The sequence below is a fragment of the Chiloscyllium punctatum genome, chromosome 22 (genome assembly GCF_047496795.1).
Source record: "Chiloscyllium punctatum isolate Juve2018m chromosome 22, sChiPun1.3, whole genome shotgun sequence".
NCBI lineage: Eukaryota > Metazoa > Chordata > Chondrichthyes > Orectolobiformes > Hemiscylliidae > Chiloscyllium > Chiloscyllium punctatum.
This window is the reverse complement of record NC_092760.1, coordinates 54,244,581-54,267,425: the sequence shown is the minus strand read 5'-3', so window position 1 is coordinate 54,267,425 and position 22,845 is coordinate 54,244,581. Positions and strand designations below refer to the sequence as shown.

The following is a 22,845-nucleotide window of genomic DNA, read 5'->3' as shown; positions in this document are numbered from 1 at the left end:
TTTTAAATAATTTGATAACTTAATCTTTAGCACTAAATCCACTTTAGCACTAAATCCACTTTAGCACTAAATAACGGGTTATTAACATTGCCCAATTTGAATTATAAGGTATTTAAATTCTTTTAGATTAAAGAATGACTTTCAATCATCATAACTATATGGTAAAGTTCATTGTGTGACAGCAATCCATACATGATTGGTTATCCAATATTGGAGACTACTTCATTGTTATAGAACAGAAATTAAACCACACTTACGTTAAGCAGGGTTCGAAGACTATCTTATTTTGAGGGTTCCTCTTGAGTTTTCTCAAGGACTATTTTTTTGATTTTTGAAATTACATTTTGTCCTTTGAGGTTTCTTTTTCGGTCTCACTTACTCTGCCATGATATGATGTCGTCAATTTGTACCAATACCTTCTGTATTTCTGTTAATATTTGGGGAATTTGAACTTGCACAGAAATAGCATGAGAGGAATACATCAATAACCTTAATAATCATCACCACTCCATTAAACCTAAAGCTACAACACACAAGAAAAGCTTTCATTTCCTGGAAACCACAGTATTTAAATTGGCACAAGACAGCAGACATAAATTAATGATAAATGCTTTCTTGAAAATAAACAGGCACACTTCTGTACAAAACACCCACCACCCTAAACACGCTTTCTATGAATGGTAAGATCCCTTGCTATATTATTGTGTCGTTGTAACTAACACTGTCTCTGCATTTCAAGTATTTATAGTATGTAAAACGTTTTGAAAAGTGGTAGTATAAATGCAAATCTTTATGAAATAAAATTGTCCAACATTAAATTATACACAGTGTGTGGAATTTTCCCATTTTTAGTTAAAGGATTTTTCTTGAGTGGGATTCACATAATCTTCCTGATTAATTATACAACTAGCCTCTTGAGCATCTTTCCTGAGGAATAATGTGTCTGGAGAGGAGGAAATGCTCACTATTTCTGAGACCTTCTGGTTTTCATCCATATTTAAAGTCCCGCTGCACTCCACTTTAGATGCTGTAAACTAGAAACTGCTCTTTGCACTGAAGTGCTTGACTATTCTCACTAATGGGCGCCATGGTGGCTCAGTGGTTAACACTGCTGCCTCGTGTAATTAGAGACCTAGGGTTCGTTCCACTCTGGGGTGACTGTGTATGTTGAGTTTGCACATACTCCCCGCGTCTGCATGGGTTTCCTCCAGGTGCTCCTGTTTCTTCCCATAGTCCAGAGACGTGCAGGCTAGGTGGATTGGCCATGGGAAAATGCGGGGTTACAGGGATGGGGTCAGTCTGGGTGGGCCAAATGGCCTGCTTCCACACTGTAGGAATCCTATGATGCTATGATGAGGCATGGTTCAGAGGAATGGAAAGCCCATAGATAGGGAGTTGAAGGTTTTGGTGGATTGGGTAGTGGAGAGGAAGGCTGTCCTTTATCTTGCTAGCTGCCACAATAGACCATGCCAGAAGACAAGGCAGCCTGAACTCAAACTGCAGCTCGGGCCAGTGCTGTGTCTCAGATGAAGCAGGTTGTAGGAAGGTCAGTGATCTTCTTTGCTCCAGCACAGTAAATGTCACATCTCTCTGTTACCCTTCACTCACTCTGTCTCTGCACTGAACTCTAATCTCACCAAACCTCACAGGCGCAAAGTTTTAATATTACATGCATCATGTCCACTCAACACTCTTACCCATTTCATCCTCCCAAATTACAACTTTTCCTGCTTTCTGCATTTCCTATTCTCACAAACTTTTCTGCTCCATTAACTGTATGTCTATTCACTCCCATCAAATCCAATCCCTCCCTTTGTCAAATTGCAGGAAAGGTAGGTCCTCTCCCCTACACTGATGTCTCCACAGTATCCCAACTCACCTACCCATAGCCCCAGACTGGTTGCACTTAACCTGCAGAACTGTACTCTATTCCCTGGACTGCAAAGATGTGAATCCCTGCATCCTAACAGGACCAAGGACCTGACCGACTGTAGTCAGCCCCTGAATGGAATAGGTCCTTGCTCTTGACTGATTGTAATCTCTCTTGATCACACTAACCACTGCTTTCCTTTGTTTTTCATACATGGCAATTCAGTTGAAGTACCTATAGGTGTGCTTGCTGTGTGAACAGCTGACACATGCTGCAATTGTAACATTGATGTAGCATGGTGCCATACAGCTCCTGTATTGTTCTATGTTCCCAATCTGACAGGCTGCCTGCCTCTCTCTCTGCAAGTGATGGAGGCTGACAGCCTGTAATTGAGGACTAAAGATTCTGTGTGCTAAGAAAGCAATGTGACGCAAACAGAGGTTTGTAACCCTTAAGGCGGTACTGAATCAGTGAGAAAGCATTGTGAAGTGGAGAGAAACTGGCAGCCTCCAAATAAGTGGAATGCAAGTGATTACTTAGAAAGAAAGCTGATAGCCATAAGATGCATCTTGCATGAATACATGAGATGCATACCTATTCCTGAGTGCAAAGCAATCAATGCAATACAAGATCTAGGTGTCCCTGAGCTCCAAGTGTTGAAGGGCTGAAGTGGAGCTCAAGTTATTTTGATAGCAGGCCTGATGATGTGGTGAGATGTGTGCATAGATGAAAGCTCAAGGTGAATGATGGTCATGGAACATACCGGCACATTAATGTGAAGAAGCAGTTGGATGTTGGCTGGGACAAGCACTCAGCAAGTTCCAGCTGTCAGGTATCTGCTTCAGGTACCTGCTGTAATTTACATGTCAAGAATTTGCACCATCTCGTTTCTCAGGAAGGGAAGAGAATTGGGAGTGGCATTGTGGGCGGCACGGTGGCACAGTGGTTAGCACTGCTGCCTCACAGCGCCAGAGACCTGGGTTCAATTCCCGCCTCAGGTGATTGACTGTGTGGAGTTTGCACATTCTCCCCGTGTTGGCGTGGGTTTCCTCTGGGTGCTCCGGTTTCCTCCCACAGTCCAAAGATGTGCAGGTCAGGTAAATTGGCCACGCTAAATTGCCCGTAGTGTTAGGTAAGGGGTAAATGTAGGGGTATGGGTGGGTTGTGCTTCGGCGGGTCGGTGTGGACTTGTTGGGCCGAAGGGCCTGTTTCCACACTGTAATGTAATGTAAATGTAATGTAAATGTAAATGTAAATGAGCTGTGTTGGGGCTTTAGCACAATGTAAGTGCACAGAAATATTGTTGCCCAACTTTAAACTGTTCTCAAAAAGGTGATAGTGATCTGCCTTTTTGCATTGTTGCTGCCTGAATGATTAAGTGATTACATAGTGGTGTTTGCAATGGTTTTCCAGAATTAGAACACACTGAGAGAAACAGAACAGTGATATATTTCCAAGTTAAGATGGTGGCTGGTTTGAAGAGAAACTTCTAAGTGTTGTTAATTTGCCATCATCTCCCCATCATCCACTGAGTAACAGAATTGAGCCATTTGAAATGTAAATAGAAGGGAAGTTTTCTTTTTATAAGTTTTGCATTCCATTAATAAGTTTAACATTTTGATATCTCTTTTCCCAAATGATTTGGTATGTTTCAATTACAGTCAAGATTAGGGTGGTGCTAGAAAAGCACAGCAGGTCAGGCAGCATCCAAGGAGCTGGAAAATCAATGTTTCAAGTAAAGGTCCTTCATCAGGGATGAGGCTGGGAGCCTTGGGGGGTGGAGAGATAAATGGGAGGGGCTTGGGTGTGGGGAGAAGGTAGCTGAGAGCGCAATAGGTGGATAGAGGTGGGTGTGAGGGTGATAGGTTGAAGAGGAAGGTGGAGTGGATAGGTGGGAAGGAAGATTGACAGATGGGACAGGTCATGAGGATGGTGCTGAGCTGGAAGGTTGGAACTGGGGTAAGGTGGGGGAGGGGAATGAGGAAACTGGTGAAGTCCACATTGATGCCATGGGGTTGAAGGGTCCTGAGATGGAAGATGAGGCATTCTTTCTCCAGGCGTCGGGTGGTGAACAAGTGGCAGTGGAGGAGCCATGTCCTCGGCAGAGTGGGAGGGGGAGTTGAAATGTTTGGCCACGGGGCAGTGGTATTGATTTGTGCGGGTGTCCCGGAGATGTTCTCTGAAGCGCAATGCGAGAAGGCGTCCAGTCTCCCCATTGTAGAGAAGAGCACATCGGGAGCAACGGATACAATAAATGACTTGTGCGGAAGTGCAGGTGAAACTTTGATGGATGTGGAAGGCTCCTTTGGGGCCTTGGATGGAGATGAAGGGGGAGGTGTGGGTGCAGGTTTTGCAATTCCTGTGGTGGCAGGGGAAGCTGCTGAGAGAGGAGGGTGGGTTGTTGCAGGATGTGGACCTGACACGGAGGAACAATCTTTGCGGAAAGTAGATAGGGGTGAGGAGGGAAATACATCCCTGGTGGTGGGGTCTGTTTGGAGGTGGCGGAAATGTCAGCGGATGATGCAATTTATGCAGTGGTTTTCCTACTCCTCAGATGCTGCCTGACCTGCTGTGCTTTTCCAGCACTACTCTAATCTTGACTCTAATCTCCAGCATTTGCAGTAGCCACTTCTGCCTATGTCTCAATTACATCCAACCTCTCACTTACAGTTAACCAACATTTGTTTACTAGCTATTCAGATTTTACTGAAGTATGGTACTGTAATTTCACAGTTTTAATATCAACCATTAAAGCTTCAGATTAAAAACCAGTACACACATTTATAAGAGAAGTCTGACATGTTGGTCAATAAAAAAAACTCGCCCAAAATATAATAATTTTTTTCCTCTATCGTTAAAGGAATCATAAAAATAGCAGCAAAGGACAATTTCACAATAGAGACTGTCATGAACTTTTTTTGTCATAAGAAACGACATTATTGGAACCCATTGATGAAATTGTTTGTAATCAGATTTGGTTCACCATTATTCTCTATTTATATTGACTGTAGCAGTCTTTCAATAATATGCTGTGCAATTCCTTCTGGTTTAACACATTTAGCTTTGTAAACAATACATTGATGAATATTACTACTTACTCATAGACTACAGTGTAAGACAAATTTAGTCTTATTTATCAGATGCTATTTTGCAGAAGTTTTCTTTCCTAGCTGCAACATCAAAACTGATTTAAAGTACATTATGCAATTTCCGCATCCCATCTCTTCAGTAACGCTTCAGTTACTTATCTTTTTTGATAAATTTAAATAATTCAAGTTTCAATTCTTCATTTATCTCAGAATTATTTTTCAGCTAAATGGTAGTCCTGGTTGAAGCTGATTTTTTGACCCCAACATCAAATTGATATAGAAGAATTAATTTTGCAGCTTTAACAATGTTTTAATTGGTTAAGCTGACATTCATTGTGAAGTGGTTCAGACATTATCATTTCTGTCTGTGGGACCTTGATTTAAATCTAGATTCATTTTATGAAACAAAAGTCTTTATGCTTCACTATCTGTTAGACCCCTGTGTGAAATGATCTAATGGAATTGCCTCACATAATTCTACAGAAGGAGGCCATGCAATGTATCAGACCTGTGCCAGCTTTTTGAACAAGTGATCTAATTAGTTCCATTCCCTCACCCTTTCCTCATATCGCTGCAACATTTTTCTTCACAAGTATGCATTTTCATTCCATTTTAAGAGTTACTATTGAATTTGAACCTGCCACCTTTTCAGGATCTTTGCAGATCACAGTAGTTAACAAGGTCAAAAAAGGCTAATCTCTCTGGTTCCTTTGCTAATTAACAACTTAGTTTTTTTTTCCTGGTTGCTGACCCATTTGCAAGCGGCAAGAGCTTTTTCTTACGATGCAATAGTAAAACCCCTTTATGAACACAATTATTTGGGGCAGCATAGTGACTCAGTGGTTAGCACTGCTGCCTCACAGTGCCAGGGACCCGGGTTCAATTCCACCCCCGAGTGACTGTCTGCATGGAGTTTGCACATTCTCCCTGGATCTGCGTGGGTTTCCTCCAGGTGCTCTAGTTTCCTCCCACAGTCTAAGGACATACATGTTATGTGGATTGGCCACAGGGAACGCAAGGGTAGAAGGTTGGATCTGGGTGGGATGCTCTTTGGAGGGTCAGTGTAGATTGGATGGGCCAAATGGCCGTCTTCCAAACTGTAGCGACTGTATGATATTAAATCACCCATTAACATTCTGTGCTATAAGAAGAGAGTTGAAGCTTTTCCAGCCAAATATTGGAAGCCCTTCAATCAGGAACCATTTTAGCAAATTTTCTTTGACCCATTTATCAGACCTCATCATCACTTATGAAGCATTGCTCTCAAATTAGACACATTACTGCAGTTGATTTAATATGATTTAAAATAACCCTTGCTTTTATACACTGTGCTTCAATTTTAAAGCTAAGAATTTCTTCTACTATTTTAATAGTTTAATCAATTTGTCCTGCTTTCTTTGAAAATTTGTGTTTGTGAACTCCAGGAATCATTCATCACGCACCTACTTTAAGTTCACCATTTATATCATATTGTGTCTCTTTACTCTGCTTCTTCACTTCCATCCCTCTACACTTCTCGGTATTAAATTTCATCTGTCTGCTCATTTCACAAGTTGTCTATGCCCTCCAGAAGCCTACTATTATCTTCCTCTCTACTTATATTACTCTCAAAGTCCATCTCAAACGTTGATATTGTTCTTGTATAACAAAGTCCAGGCCATTACTAGAAATCAGAAAGAGCAGCAATCTGAAAATTTGCCTCATATATTCTCTGATATATTTTCAACATGCCATCAGCCTAAATGAAATGAACATCACATCTGCTCAGTTATACATTTTAAATAACAGCTGTGCAATAGTGAAGTGGTGTGTTGTTTGGAGGCTATGGGCAACAGCTTAGTAAGTTGGTAGTTTCAGTCACATACCAGATTGATTTCTCCGAGAGAAGATAACCTTGCTATTTATGTGCTGATGTTGAGGCTGAGGTACACGGTTGGGACTAAGCAGATGGGACTCTGTATTCTGCATCCTGTTATGTTATGCTATGTCTAAGGGAGCTTAATGGTCACCCTAGGAGTTAGAAATTAATTAAATCCAATGAGTTATAACAGCCGATATTTTCGATCCAAATGACAATGAGCTTGGGCTATTTTTGAGACTTCCAAGAAGACTATCTAAAACAGGCATTAAGTTCCTTATGTAGATAAACGATGGGTTTAATGCCTACTTTAGATTTCATCACAGAAACTGAGCAATTATGAGTGGTGCAGGCCTCAGGTCTGTCCTGCTCGTGGTTCTGCTGCAGCCTTAGCTGTGGCAGGAAATAGCAAGTCTTTCTTCAAACACTAACCTTGGATCCAAAGGCACTCTCCCAACTCCTCAGCTTTTGGCTCTCCCTACCACAGTTGTTGCTGTCTGGCTCACTGCCACAATCAAAGTTATAAGCCGTGACCTTGTCAGCGATTTTGGGACATCGTTACCACTTCTTGTGATGATTTGAGAATGGCTGATCTCTGTCCAAATCAAGAGGCTTGGTGAACTTGGATATAAAGGCGCACCTTCCATATTGCTCATGTTCTTCTCAGTGGTAAAGATCACAAAATAGGGAAGGACTACCTAAATAATCCTGTTGCTTTGCTCTGTGCACCTTGTGTCTTGAAATTACCATGGTGATGGATGGCTGGTGATGAAAACTATTAATATTTATCCCAGTGGCAGGATGTGTCAATCCAATGAACTGCTATTAAAAAAAAAGCAAAGAATTGCCGATGCCAGAAGTCAGAAACAAAAACTGAAGTTGCTGGAAAACCTCAGCATTTTGTGTCCAAAAGAAGGATCACTGGACCCAAAATGTTAATTCTTTCCTCAGATGTGCCAGACTTGCTGAGTTTTTCCAACAGTTTCTGTTCTGGTTGTTAGTGAATTGCTGTGTCCTGGATGGCAATGAGATGCTTGACTGTTGTAGTTACACTTATGTTGGATGAAAGTTAAATATCCCATCACACTTTTAATTTGGATTTTATGGTTGGTGGAGAGGCTTTCAAGGATCAGGAAGTAATTCACTAATCACAATGTATACTTGGGTGAATACACTCTCAATAATATTAGGAAGAGAGTTCCAGGATATTTCTCCCAAGACAATGAAGAAACAATGATACAGTTCCATGTCAGGAACGTTCCATGTTCCATGCATCAGCTGCCTTTGTCCTTTGGGTTTGTTTGCACGTGTAGGAGGTGATGTTGAAGGGGACTTAGAGAGTTGATACAGCAGATGAAACTTTGCTGCCTCTGGGCATTGATGGCAGAGGAGTGAATGTTGAAGACGGTGGATGTGATGCCAATCAAATAGTTTGCTTTGCTCTTATGGTGTTGAAATTCTTGAGTGTTATTGGAGCCATACTTATCCAGGAAAGAGAAGAATATTCTGTCACACTCCTGATTTATGCTTGTGAATCGTGGATAAGCCTTTGGGAATCTGAGATTAATTACTCGCTACAGGATTCCTAGCCTTTGACCAGTTGTAACCACGTATTTATATGGTTGGCCCAGTTAAGTTTTGGACAATGGTAACCTCAGGGTTTTAATGAAAGGTGATTCAGTGATGGCAATACTATTAAATATCATGGGGTAATGGTTTGATTTTTTTCTTGTTGGAGATGGGCATTGCCTAGTAGAGTGCAAATGTCTATTGAGTTGAATACCTAACTTCAGGTATTGCTGCAAATTTAAATAACTTATTTAATATTCGTTAGCTCAGATATACTTTTTAAAGCACTTATTGAGGTCAGACTAATTATTAGAAATTGAAGGAGACCTGTGGCTGGTCTTGGGGATGTGACTAATCATAACTGATTCTCATTTTTTGTTTCCCTCTATTACCATTCCAATTTGCAATTTCATCTTGAATTTTGTGAGATTTAATTTAAGTCATGAATTTTTAATTTAGCTCCTTTTTTTGTTCCGTTTACAAAATCCCAATATTCTCCTTATGAATGTGAAGCTCATGACTCTTTAAAGGAATGTGCATCAAACATTTATTAAGATTTGACATTACATTAGTCTTCTGGCAGACCTTTGACATTGCATCAATGTTCAGTGACCTTTAAAAAGTTTCCATCTTAGAAAAATGAATGCCTTTCATTCCAAGTTAAAAATCACACAATATCAGGTTATATTTCAACAGGTTTTTTTTGGAAGCACTTTCATTTCGAAGCAACATTTAACCCTGCCCAAATCCTATTGACCTTTTGTCACTAGTTCCAATTTAGATGTTTACTTCTGGTATGTATGGAATTTATATGATTGTGCTTGTCTTATCTAACAGCTCTTGTGAGAATAATGATCTTAATCTCAACTTTCCATTTTGTAAGCACATTTGACCAAATGGTCGAGTTGTTTAATCACAATACCTTTTGATTATATGTCTCTTTCAATTTAGAGGCAGTTGATGCCATTTATGACATACCTTCCATACATTTTGAAGATGTAGCTGTATGTGTTGTTATTTGATGGTTTTGTTAGTTATTCTTGATGATTTCATTATTGTCCTATTCCAATTGGTGCTATAATGGTCCTTTTACCCGGGTGGCCCTGATATCTTGGCAAATTACTGGCCAACTTCTACAGCTGTAGCCTTAGGAGATGTTTGTTATTTATCTCAAGAGGGTGGGAATATAAAAGCAGTGATGTGCTTCTGAGACTTTATAAAGCTGTAGTCAGGCCACTTCAAATGCTGTGTCCAATTATGGGCCCCACACCTCAAGAAGGACATACTGGCACTGGAGCATGTCCAACAGAGATATACAGATGACCCTTGGAATGGTAGGCCTAACATACAATGAACGGCTGAGGATCTTGGGATTGTATTCATTAGAGTTTCGAAGGTTATGGGGCGATCTAATAAAAACTTACAAAATAATGCATTGATTAGAAAGGGTGGATGCTGGGAAGTTGTTTCCATTAGGTGGGGAGACTAGGACCCATAGGCACAGCCTTAGAATTAGAGGAGGTCAATTTAGAATGGAAATGAGGAGACCTTTCTTTAGCCAGAGAGTGGTGGGCCTGGGGAATTCATTGCCACAGAACATAGTGGAGGCTGGGACATTAAATGTCTTCAAGGCAGAGATTGATAAATTCTTGATCTTGTAAGGAATTAAGGGCTATGGGGAAATTGCGGGTAAGTGGAATTGAAATGCCCATTAGCCATGATTAAATGGTGGAGTGGACTCGATGGGCTGAATGGCCTTATTTCCACTCCTATGTCTTATGGTCTTATAGTCTTATGATAAGTTGACTTGGTCCTGATCTTAGCTACCGCTGTTCTTATGTAGCTCTAGGTTCTTAGTTACAAGGTTTCACCTGTTCCTATTCAGTACATGAAACAACTGTTTTGTTTTTATATTAACACAAAGGATCATACTGTTTTAAATATCTGTGCAATTGTTCTTTACATTTTATTTTTATTTTCATTAGTACTCCATGTTTGCAACTTTTCCAAAAATATCGAATGAATCATGTTATAGGAGTTATCCAGGCATTCCCTGTTTGACAAATTGTATTTAACAATAGCAAAAACATTCCATCTGCATAAGAGGGAAAATGAATGTTTGCTTGATGTAATATGCAAACTACAGGTTAGTCTAAGAATAGATACGGGAATGCAAGAACAGTATTTTAAGGTTGCAAATTCTTTTGGATGGCAGCTGTGGAACTTAATTCCAATCAGAAGGAACCATCATAACTGACATCTGGGTGTGTCTCAGGAGCACCTTAAATAATTTATTTCTTTCGAGAGAAATTGACATGTTTCAGAGACATGAGTTATTCAGAGAATCTCTGTCTAACCAATCCATTGAGATAATTGACAACATGACTGACATTCTTGTTCGTGGAAAGCCTGACTTGTGCCTTGAGTGACTAAGAGTTTTAAATGAAACTATGTTCCACAGAGATGCTCCCTTCTTTCCTGTGTGGTGGGGTGTGGGATGTGGTATGGGCTCGGTATATGACACTGGACATATTAAGTGAATATGTCTATGGCATGTTTCCAAGCTTCTACAGAAAATTTTACTCAGTTGGCCTCTTGATAGCCTCAGTGGAATGTACACTCTCTGATGGTAAACATGGATTCTGGTGAAGCAGGAATGAATTTTCTCTCTGATGTACAATAGGAGGACACACTGAATGCCCCTTGAACTTAGTGCTTACAGTGCAAGACCACACAATTGCAGGTCAATTTTTAAAATAATTAGATTTAGCATACACACGAACAAAGAAACTCAGAAAAGTAAGCTCTTCTGCTTGATTAGACACTGAGTTGTTATACCACGGTCCCTTAATGAGCAGCTTGTATGGAAACTTATTTATCATTGTCATAGCTAACTCTAGACATTTTCTGTGATAAGTGATTATCTTTAAAAGCTGCCTATGAGAATCTCTGCATGATCTATATTGAAATTACTTTAAAGCAACATTTCATTGGAAACCTTCTAGATTATCTTCGTTATCATAATTTGATACAGAGCAACTTATTTCATGTATATTGTATCTAAGTAAACTGATCACTGCAGCACATATACATTATTTATATCACTTTGTAATTGGAAATGCAAGCCTACTAAATGACTGGCTTACTGTTACATTTTATGTGTTAGAACTAACTTCTCTGCCATGCTTTTCCAAACCATTTATCTTTCTTGCTTCCTTTGATCAAACTGTTCTAATAAACCCTTCTGTTCGGATCTATGTTGCCCCAAATTTGTCAAATTTTTCACGTTTTTGGAGCACTTTTAGCTAAACAGTTTAAAAAGAAACATGCAAACGCTGGAATTTTGAAATAAAAACTGCAATTGCTTTCTTAAGCATTTTGGGATATTATTTTTCCCATATGGAATCATAAAATCCCCACAATGTGGAAGCAGGCCATTCAGCCCGTTGAGTCCACACCAACTTTCCAAAGAGCATCCCACCCAGATCCAAATCCCCACCCTATCCCTACCCTGCATTTCCCATGGCTAATCCACCTAGCCTGCACATCCCTGGACACCATAGGTAATTTAGCATGGGCAGTTCACCTAACCTGCACTATGTGGGACTGTGGGAGGAAACCAAAGCAACCAGAGGAATCCCATGCAGACACGAGGAGAATGTGCAAACTCCATGCAGACAGTACGTCCAAGGGTGGATTTGAGCCCAGGTCCCTGGCACTTTGAGGCAGCAGTGCTAATCACTCTGTTACCCACATAAATCTGAGTTTTTGCTACATTGTGCATAACAGTGCACTATTACATTTGGCAAAGCCAGAACTTGGAACAAAGAAAATAGAAATGAATAAGTTTGTAAAGACTTGGCCAGTTTTGTGAAGCATCTCTTTCCAAGCTGAGTAATTAAAGAATTATTAAGGTTTCATGAAATGGAAAAAGGCAAGGAGACTAAATATTTTCTGACAATTCCCCATAGCTTTATGTTTGGACATACATACAGAGCTCAGAGTCTACAACATTAACAGGCCATTCGCATATAAAACATTTTCTAATCAACCTGTTCAGAGATGTTACTACACATTTCTGGAATGTTAGGACTTGAACATTGGACTCCTGGCTCTGTGGTACAGATACTAACACTGCACCATAGCATACCTTGTCATTCCCCATTTAAAATCTGAAATGTTATCTCTGTCCACTTGATAGAGTCATAGAGTCACAGAGATGTACAGTGTGGAAACAAAACCTTTGGTCCAACTCGTTCATGCCGACCAGTTATCCTAACCTAATCTAGTCCCATTTGCCAGCACTTGGCCCGTATCCCTCTTAACCCTTTTTATTTACATACCCATCCAAATGCCTTTTAAATGTTGTAATTGTACCAGCCTCCATCACTTCTTCTGACAGGTCATTCCATACATGCATTTTGCATGAAAAGGTTGCCTCTTAGGTCCCTTTTGAATCTTTTCCCTCTCACCCTAAACTTATGCCCTCTTGTTCTGGACACCCCCAACCTAGGGAAAAGACCTTGTCTATTTATCCTATCCATGCCCCTCGTGATTTTATAAACCTCTATAAGGTCACCCCTCAGCCTCTGATGCTCCAGAGAAAACAACCTCAGCCTATTCAGCCTCCTCCCAATAGCTCCAATCCTCTAACCCTGGCAACATCTTGTAAATCTTTTCTGAACCTTTCAAGTTTCACAACACCCTTCCTATAGGAGGGAGACCAGAACTGGACAAACTATACCAAAAGTAGCCTTACCAATATCCTGTACAGCAGCAACATGATCTCCCAACTCTTATACTCAATACTCTGACCAATAAAGGAAAGCATACCAAATGTTTTCTTCACTGTCCTGTCCACCTGAGACTCCACTTTCAAGGCACTATGAACTTGCACTCCAAGATCTCTTTGTTCAGCAACACTCCCCAGGGCCTTACTATTAAGTGTATAAGTTCTGCCCTGATTGGCCTTTCCAAAATGCAGCACCCCATCTGTCACTCCTCAGCCCATTGGCCCATGTGATCAAGATCCTTTTGAACTCGAAGGTAACCTTCTTTGCTGTCCACTACACCTCCAATTTTGGTGTCATCTGCAAACTTACTAACTGTACTTCCTATGTTCACATCCAAATCATTTATATCAATGACAAAAAGCAGGGGGCCCAACACCAATCCTTCTGGCACTCCATTGGTCACAGGCCTCCAGTCTGAAATGTAACCCTCCCCCACCAGTACCCTCTGTCTTCTACCTTCAAGCTATCTCTGTATCCATATGGCTAATTCTCCCAGCATTCCATGTGATCCAACTGTGCTAACCAGTCTCCCATGGGGAAACTTGTCAAACATCTTACTGAAGTCCATATAGATCGCGTCCACTACTCTGCCCTCATCAATCCACTTTGTTACTTTTTCAAAAAACTCAATCAAGTTTGTGAGACATAATTTCCCACGCACAAAACCTTGTTGACTATCTCTAATCATTCCTTGATTTTCCAAATACATGTAAATCCTGTCTCTCGGGATTCCCTCCAACAACTTGTCCACCATTGATGTCAGGCTCACCGGTCCATAGTTCCCTGGCTTTTCCTTACCACTTTTCTTAAGTAGTGGCACCATGTTAACCAACCTCCAGTCTTGCAGCATCTCAACCTGTGATTATTAATGATATAAATATCTCAGCAAGGAACCCAGCAATCAGTTCCCTCACTTCCCACAGAGTTCTAGGGAACACCTGATCAGGTCCAGGGGAATTATCCACCTTTATGCATTTTCAGACATCTAGCACCTCCCCCTCTGTAATATGGGCATTTTTCAAGATGCCACTATCTATTTCCCCACATTCTAATTCTTCCATGTCCTTCTCTACAGTAAACACTGATGCAAAATACTTGTTTAGTATCTCCCCCATCTCCTGCGGTTCCACACATAGGCTGCCTTGCTGATCTTTGAGGGGTTCTATCCCCTCCCTAGTTAACCTTTTGTCCTTAATGTATTTATAAAATCCCTTTGGATTCTCCTTAACCCTATTCATCAAAGATATCTCATGTCCCCTTTTTGCCCTCCTGATTTCTCTCTTAAGTATACTGTTTCTGTCTTTATACTCTTCTAAGGATTCACTCGATCATTGCTTCCATACTTGACATATGCATCCATCTTTTTCTTGACCAAAACCTCAATTTCTCTAGTCATGCATATTTGCCTAAACCTACCAGCCTTGCCTTTCACCCCAACAGGAACCTACTGTGTCTGGATTCTTATTGTCTCATTTTTGAAGGCTTCCCCTTTTCCAGCTGTCCCATAATCTGTGAAAATCTGCCCCCAATCAACTTTTGAAAGTTCCTGCCTAACACTGTCAAAATTGACATTCCTCCACCTTAGAACTTTAAGTTGTAGATCCTGTTTATCCTTTTCCATCACTACTTTAAAACTAGTAGAATTATGGTTGCTGGCCCCAAAGTGCTCACCCACTGACCCCTCAGTCACCTTCCCTGCCTTATTTCCCAAGAGTAGGTCAAGTTTTGCACCTTCTGCAGTAGGTACATCCACCCACTGAATCAGAAAAGTTTCTTGTGCATACTTAACAAATTCCTCTCCATTTAAATCCTTAACACTATGGCAGTCCCAGTCTATGTTTGGCAAGATAAAATCCCCTACCATAACCACCATATTATTTTTACAGATAACTTCACATCTCCTTACAGATTTGTTTCTCAATGTTCTGATGCCTTTTGGTTGGGGGAGTGGTGGAGGGGGGGGGGGGGGGGGGGGGGGAGGGAAGGGGGGAGTGGTGGGGGGCGGGTGGGTGGGGGTGGGTGGGGGGAGGGGGGGCGGGGGGGCGGGGGGGGGGTAGTGGAGCGGGGTGAGGTAGTGGAGGAGCTCTATAGCACAATCCCAAAAAACTGATCCTGCCATTCTTACTTCTCAGTTCCACCCAAAAAACTTCTCCGGACCTATTCCCAGGAACATTCTCCTTAAGTACAGCTGTAATGTTATCCCTTATCAAAAATGTCACTCCCTCTCCTTTCTTGCCCCTGTATTCTATCCTTCCCGTAGCATTTGTATCCTGGAACAGTAAGCTGCCAGTCCTGAACATCTCTGAGCCACGTTTCTGTAATTGTTATGATATCCCAGTCCTGTGTTCCTAACCATGCCCTGAGTTCATCTGCCTTCCTAATTAAGCCTCTTGCATTGAAATCAATGCAGTTTAATTTACCTCATTCCCTGCTTTGTTCCTGCCTGCCCTAGCTGTTTGACTTGCTCCCTTTCCCAACTGTACCAGTCTCAGATTGATTTATTTCATCAATAACTCCATGAGTACCCTCGCTCCCCCACCATCATCTTACTAGTTTATACCCTCCTGAGCAGGCCCAGCAAATCTCCCTGCCAGTATATTAGATCCCCTCCAACTCAGGTGCAATCTATCCTTCTTATAGAAGTCACTTATACACCAGAAGAGATTCCAATGGTCCAAAAATGTGAATCCTTCTCCCATACACCAGCTCCTCAGCCACGCGTTCATCTGCTCTATCCTCCTATTCCTATTCTCACTAGCTCACAGCACTGGGAGTAATCCAGATCTTACTACCCTCAAGGGCCTTCTTTTTAAATTCCTGCCTAACTTCCTATATTCTTTCTTCAGAATCTAATCCTTTCCCAGTGTGTACAATGGTCTCCTGCTGATCCCATTTCCCTTTGAGAGCATTCTGCATTCTTCTGAGATATCTTGATCCTGGCACCAAGGAGGTAACACATTATTCTGATTTCTCGCTGTTGGCTGCAGAAACATCTGTCTGTGCCTTTGACTATAGAATCCCCTTTCGCAATTGATCACTTGGAACCTGAGATACCCCTTGTTACATTAGAGCCAGTCTTGGTACCAGAAACTTGGCTGTTCATGCTACATTCTCCTAGAATGAATCACCTGCTATGTTTTCCAAAATAGCATACTTGTTTGAGATGGGAATATCCACACGAGACTCCTGTACTTCCTGCCTCCCTCTCCTACCTTTCCTAGAGTTATCCCATCTGCCTGACTGTATCTGTGGCTTTTCTCCCTTCTTATAACTGCCATGCATCACACCCCCTAGCTCCTGTAAATTCCTCATTGCTTCTAACTGCCATTCCAACCGATCCATGTGATCTGACAGACTTCGGAAACAAACACACTTACTGCAGACATAATCATAAGTAACATGGAAACTCTCTCTCTTCTTCCACATCCGATAGGAAAAGCACATCACTCGACTAAAGGCCATCTTTGCACCTTAACAATCGACAGAAAATAGCAGTTTTATTGCTCTAAAAAATACTGTTACAAACTAACTTAGTACCTATGTTTTTTTGTAATTTTAATCAAGAGACAGATCTCAAAAAACATATACCCAGCAAAAATCCATGCTACTCACTATTAAAAAAAGACAACAAGGTTACATTTAAAAATCATGCACTTATCTGCTCCTGTGCTGTGAGCTCGCCCACATACATTCCTACAAGGTCACCTGTGAATTTCACTGTTGGTTAATTTTTCTTAGACACACTCTGATGTCCAGGAATAATTGAACTCAAACAGCAAAGGCAGTAACTGTGTGGATTCACTGCTGTCCCAGACAGCAGCGTAGATTTCTTTCTCTATCACTGACCATGTGGGCGCTGCCTTTGTTCTCTTCCTCCTTCTTAAAGTGCCGTTATTTTGATCTTTTTTTCCCCAAAGTTCCAAGACAATGCAACAGCTTATAAGACAGTAATTACTACTCCTGGAATTCGAAGAAGCCATCTCCAACACCTAAAATACCTCCCAAAAGGAGCAGCTCTTACAGCCACAGTTTTTCTCTTCCTCCATCTTGGATTATACAGGATGAAAGGAAAGTACAAAGAGTGAGCATCCCTCCCTTGGAGTCATTTACACCCTGTCCAATCCCAAATTTGAGACCACCATTAAAAAGGCTTCAAAATCAATCTGACAACCTACCAGAATTCTGTAAACTATTTTCCACTTCTTTCTGAGGATCTCCTCCTTGTTACAGCCATTGCATGTTATTGCAGAGAAAGTGACCCTTAGATTGTTGATGCTGTGCTGGCTGTTCATTTTTAGAATTAACCACTTAGTCTTACTTTCCTATTCTTTTCCAATGCATTGTAATTATTTTCCTTTCAAGTAGTTATCCAAATTTGTTTTGAATGTTCAATCCTGCTTCCACCACTCTTTCAAGTGGTGATTTCCAGATCATAACACTTTCCTGTGTACAAGAAAAATTCTCACTTTGCCAGTAGTTCTGTTGTCAATCACCGTAAATCTGTACCCTCTGGTTGAAAGGAATGCTTCTACTGAACATTTACTGTGTCAAAATCATAAATAGGTTGAATGTGGGTTAAGAGTCTGAATGACTCTTTCCCAGTCATTTTATCACCTTGTTTCTCTTCAATGTTTCAGCTTGGTGTCTGTCCCTACACCACCATGCCAAATTAGTCTAAACCATGCCCCACACCTTCTTGTGAGGATAATGGCTTTAGTTCTGTAGAAATGTAACTTGTGCACATTTAACAGATCCACCCTACCAGTGAACTGCTGCCTACGTCTCATCAATGTTAAGTTCTATTTATTTTAAGATCAGCACTAATTCTCCAGCAATATTTTAACTTAATTTATGTTTCTGATTAACACATGACACTGAGAGTAATTCAGATTGTGGTCATAGAGTTTTAGATTAGATTAGATTCCCTACAGTGTGGAAACAGGCCCTTCGGTCCAACGAGTCCACACCGACCCTCCGAAAAGTAACCCACTCCTCTCTGACTAATGTACCTAACAAGTATGGACAATTTAGCGTGAACAATTGACCTGACTTGCACATCTTTGGAATGTGGGAGGAAACCGGAGTACGGAGGAAACCCACGCAGACACAGGAAGAATGTACAAACTCCACACAGACAGTCACTGCAGGCTGGAATCGAACCCGGGTCCCTGGTGCTGTGAAGCAGTAATGCTAACCACTGAGCCACTGTTAAAGAGATATGCAACGCACCCTTTGGTCCAACTCGTGCATATCAACCAGAAATCCTAAATAAATCTAATCCCATTTGCCAGCATTTCCCTCTAAACCCTTCCTATTCATATATCCATCCACATGCCTTTTAAATGCTGTCATTGTACCAGCCTCCACCACTTCCTCTGGCAGCTCATTCCATACATGTACCACCCTCTGCATGAAAATGTTGCCCCTTAGGTCCCTTTTTAATCTTCTCCACTCACCTTAAACCAATGTCCTCTAGTTTTGGACTTCCCCACCCTGGGGAAAAGACTGTATCTATTGACCCTATCCAAAAAAAGATATTGAAGGTTCAACTTTAACTTAGTCTCAAGTTCCTGAAACCCTGACTGCAGGATCTCAATGTTTTTCTTTCCTAACTGATGATTACCACATAGACCATGCCTTCTGACTATTCAGCTTTGCTCCTCAAAATGTTCCACATCAATTCGGTGATGCCTTTTACCGTGTCATTAGAGGAATAATACACATTGCAAAACTAAAGTACCAGCCTATCCACTGGTGCAAAGAATCCCCTTTGGCAGGGAATAAGGTCCAAAGGTTAAGATAGACCATTTCTGGAGCAACAGCTCATGTTTTAACTGGTTGAATTAAGCCTACATGAATTCCAAATGCTTGGCTTAAGCCGAGTAGTGACGGCTTGTTATTTCTTACATAGATTTTCTGTAGCCGATCTGTAGAGGCACAAAGACATTTGTCTAGATTCCAGGCCTATTGCATCATGACATTTATTCAACATGATTGTACTTGCGATGAGATCATCAAATCTTTTGCAATTAACCAGCAGTGTAAAGCAAGAATGTGCCTTACATAGTGAACTTTTCATTCTCTTCTTTTACGGCAATGCTTAAGGAAGCTATCAGAAACATGCCTCTAGGTGTCAACATCATGCACCATCCATGTAAATTCTTCAATCCCTCCAGATTAGCTATCTCCAACAAAGTTACAGATGGAGTAATCAGAGTTCTGTATGGAGCTGAATGTGCAAGGAATACGTCAAATGCTGCCAACATGCATGATCTCCAAATCAGTTTTCCAGAAGCAGGCAAATGATAGGAAGAATAATCCTTAACGGCTCCAGTTTTAAGGCTTTTGACAAATCCTCATGTCCTGGCAGTGTGCTCTCTAGGATTGCCACTAATAATGAAGTATCAATGCAACTATCCTGAAGCAAGAACTGCTTTCAGCTGACTCCATGATCTTCACTGGGTGTGCATTAAGATGAAGACTAACATCAAGCTTCCAACAAAGCCTATGGATCATCAGGATAATTCAATGGCAGGACAAAATCACAAACAATAAATCTATCCACATGCTGTGTTGAACAGCATAGAGTCTACCCTCTGGAAAATTCAACTTGGATGGACAGGCCATATTCCCAGCATGGATGACTGCTCAATGAAGATGACACAAGGTGAAGGTGATCAACCAGTATTGTGGTGACCCCATTTAACATGGGAAAAGCTGAAAGAGGAACCAATCATCTTTTGAGGAACATCTACACCAATGATGCAGTATACAAAGTGCCTACAGTAGGTTCAGAGGTGACACAGATGTGGAAATTCCCCAAACACTTCCAGTTCTATGGATATCCATCCTAATCTATGGATATCCATCCTAATCCATCCTAATCCTGCTTTAGACTCTTCGTGGCTCACAAATAGGTGGTGGTGGGGGATTGTTTTTCAGACTGGAGGCCTGTGACCAGTGGAGTGCCACAAGGATCGGTGCTGGGTCCATTAATGTTCATACCTTATATACGTGATTTGGATGTGAGCATAAGAGGTATAGTTAGTAAGTTTGCAGATGACATCAAAATTGGAGGTGTAGTGCATGGTGAAAATGGTTACCTTAGATTACAATAGGATCTAGAATAGATGGGCCAATGGGCTGAGGAGTGGCAGATGGAGCTTAATTTAGATAAATGCGAGGTGCTGCACTTTAGGAAAGCAAATCTTAGCAAGACTTATACACTTAATGTTAAGGTCCTAGGGAATGTTGCTGAACAAAGAGACCTTGGAGAGGAGGTTCATAACTCCTTGAATTTGGAGTCGCAGGTAGATAGGATAGTGAAGAAGGCATTTGGTATGCTTTCCTTTATTGGTCAGAGTATTGAGTGCAGGAGTTGGGAGGTCATTTTGCAGCTGTACAGGATATTGGTTAGGCCATTGATGGAATATCGTGTGCAATTCTGGTCTCCTTCCTATCAGAAAGATGTTGTGAAACTTGAAAGGGTTCAGAAAAGATTTACAAGGATGTTGCAAGGGTTAGAGATTTTGAGCTATCGGAAGATGTTGAATAGGCTAGGGCTGTTTGTCCTGAAGCTTTAGAGGTTGAGAGGTGACCTTATAGAGATTTATAAAATCATGAGGAGAATGGATAGAGTAAATATACAAGGTCTTTTCCCTGGTGTGGAGGAGTCCAGAATTAGAAGGCATAGGTTTTTGGGTGAGGGGGAAAAACATAAAAGAGATACAAGAGACTTTTTCATTGTGGTGGAATGGGCTGTCAGAGGAAGTGGTGGAGGCTCGTACAATTGCAACATTTAAGAGGCATTTGGATGGGTATATGAATAGGAAGGGTTTGGAGGGATATGGGCTGGGTGCTGGCGGGTGGGACTAGATTGGGTTAGGATATCTGGTCAGCATGCGCCAGTTGGACCAAAAGGTCTGTGTCCATGCTATACTTCTCTATGGCTATATGACTCTATGTTACGTGCAGTTTGGATATATTTGAACAACCTGGAGTCTGCCAAGAGTCAACTACAGAAGGCTGCAACATGCTCCAATGCATGTTGATGTTGCACTTAAATCTAAGCAATTATACAGTCAACACTAATTGATAATATGTGTCATGATGGTAATCTGTAGACTGTGTACACTCCAAAGTACAGTCACATCATGCAGTTGCACTATGTCACTCAATCACCTTGATGTGGCCCTTTATAAGTTGTCGTAAGCAGCTATCTGAATTAGTGCACTGCAATAACTGCTTTGGGAGACAAATATTTTGCTAAAATGCTATAAGACATTATCTAACAATTTGTTATTAGTTTGTGAATTTTAAGTATTCTGTTTGAAGACAAGTTAATTAAAATTGAAACAAGATCAGAAATTGCTGGAAAAATGCAGCAGGTCTGGCAACATCTGTGGAGAGAAAGCAGAGTTAACATTTCAAGTTCAGTGACACTTCAGACCATTCTTCAATTGGAATAGAGTTTTCGCTTGTGCAGCTAAAGAGTGCGAAGCAAACCTGGGATGAGCAACCAACTCTGAATTGGTTATTCTCAATTCTATTGAGATTTTTCATTTATTCCAGTTTTTTTTATTTGTAAATTACTGGTGGATAAATTAACCCAGATTTCATTTGAAATGACTGCTGCATTTGTCATAAAGCTAGTCCATTTTGTTCTAAAAGCTGTTCCTTCGCTCAAGGATACTCTGTCCTTGATGTTTTTCAGAGGGGTAATAAACAGGCCGGGCTGCGATCAGACTGATTTGGTACAGAGATGGAAAGGATTTTGAGAGGTCTTTTGTTCATATGTAAACAGATGAGACTTCAGGCCAAAGTGGTCATGTTTTAGAAGTGATCTGTAGAATGAAAGGGGAGTGGTCAGCTCTCTAGCTGAGCAGTTTAGTTCAGTCCAGAACTAGTTGGGAGTTCAACAGTTAGCAATGTGGAAACCCTCTCTTTGGCCCTTCTAACTTCAACCTGTAAGCACCGAACCCCTATTGTGACTGTTGTGTATATTCGAAACAGTGTAATTAAGTCTAGTTTGGATTGACGGAGTTCTGTAGGGGTTCTTTATTCTGTTCTTCGTGTTTCATTGTATAATTTTGTGAATAAATTTTAGTCTGTTTTAAACCTGGTAGTCAACCTCGCTATCTTACTCTGGGTTATTTTCACTGTACACTTACCAAAACAAATTGCAAAGTTATGGTCTGGGCTGCCTGCTTAAGAATGTTTTGAGTGGTCTGGTCTCGTCCATAACAGTATTGATGTTTAATAATTTAAGTAATATTTAGCCTAGTTAAATTTATTTGAGCTTTTTAAGCTTTCAGTTCTAAAATGTGTACCATGCTTTTGATAATGTAAGACTAGAGCAGCCAAAACCAAGGAGGAGTACAACGGGATCTCAATGTGCCAATAGGACGAGGAGTGGCAGATGGAGTTTAATTTAGATAAATGTGAGGGTCCTGCATTTTGGAAAGACAAATCAGACTTATACACTTAATGGTAAGGTCCTGGAGTGTGTTGCTGAACAAACTGACCTTGGAATGCAGGTTCATTGTCCCTTGAAAGTGGAGACACAGGATAATGAAAAAGGCATTTGGTATACTTGCCTTTATTGGTCAGTGCTTTGAGTATAGGAGTTGGGAGGTCATGTTGCGATTGTACAGGATATTGGTTAGG

The 22,845-nt window shown here is 41.0% G+C and overlaps 1 protein-coding gene across 7 annotated transcripts in view; it reads left to right on the top strand.

Moving 5' to 3' along the window:
- tub (TUB bipartite transcription factor) overlaps window positions 1-22,845 on the top strand; it is a 413,149-nt gene that overhangs the window by 321,697 nt on the left and 68,607 nt on the right. The window lies entirely within an intron of this gene.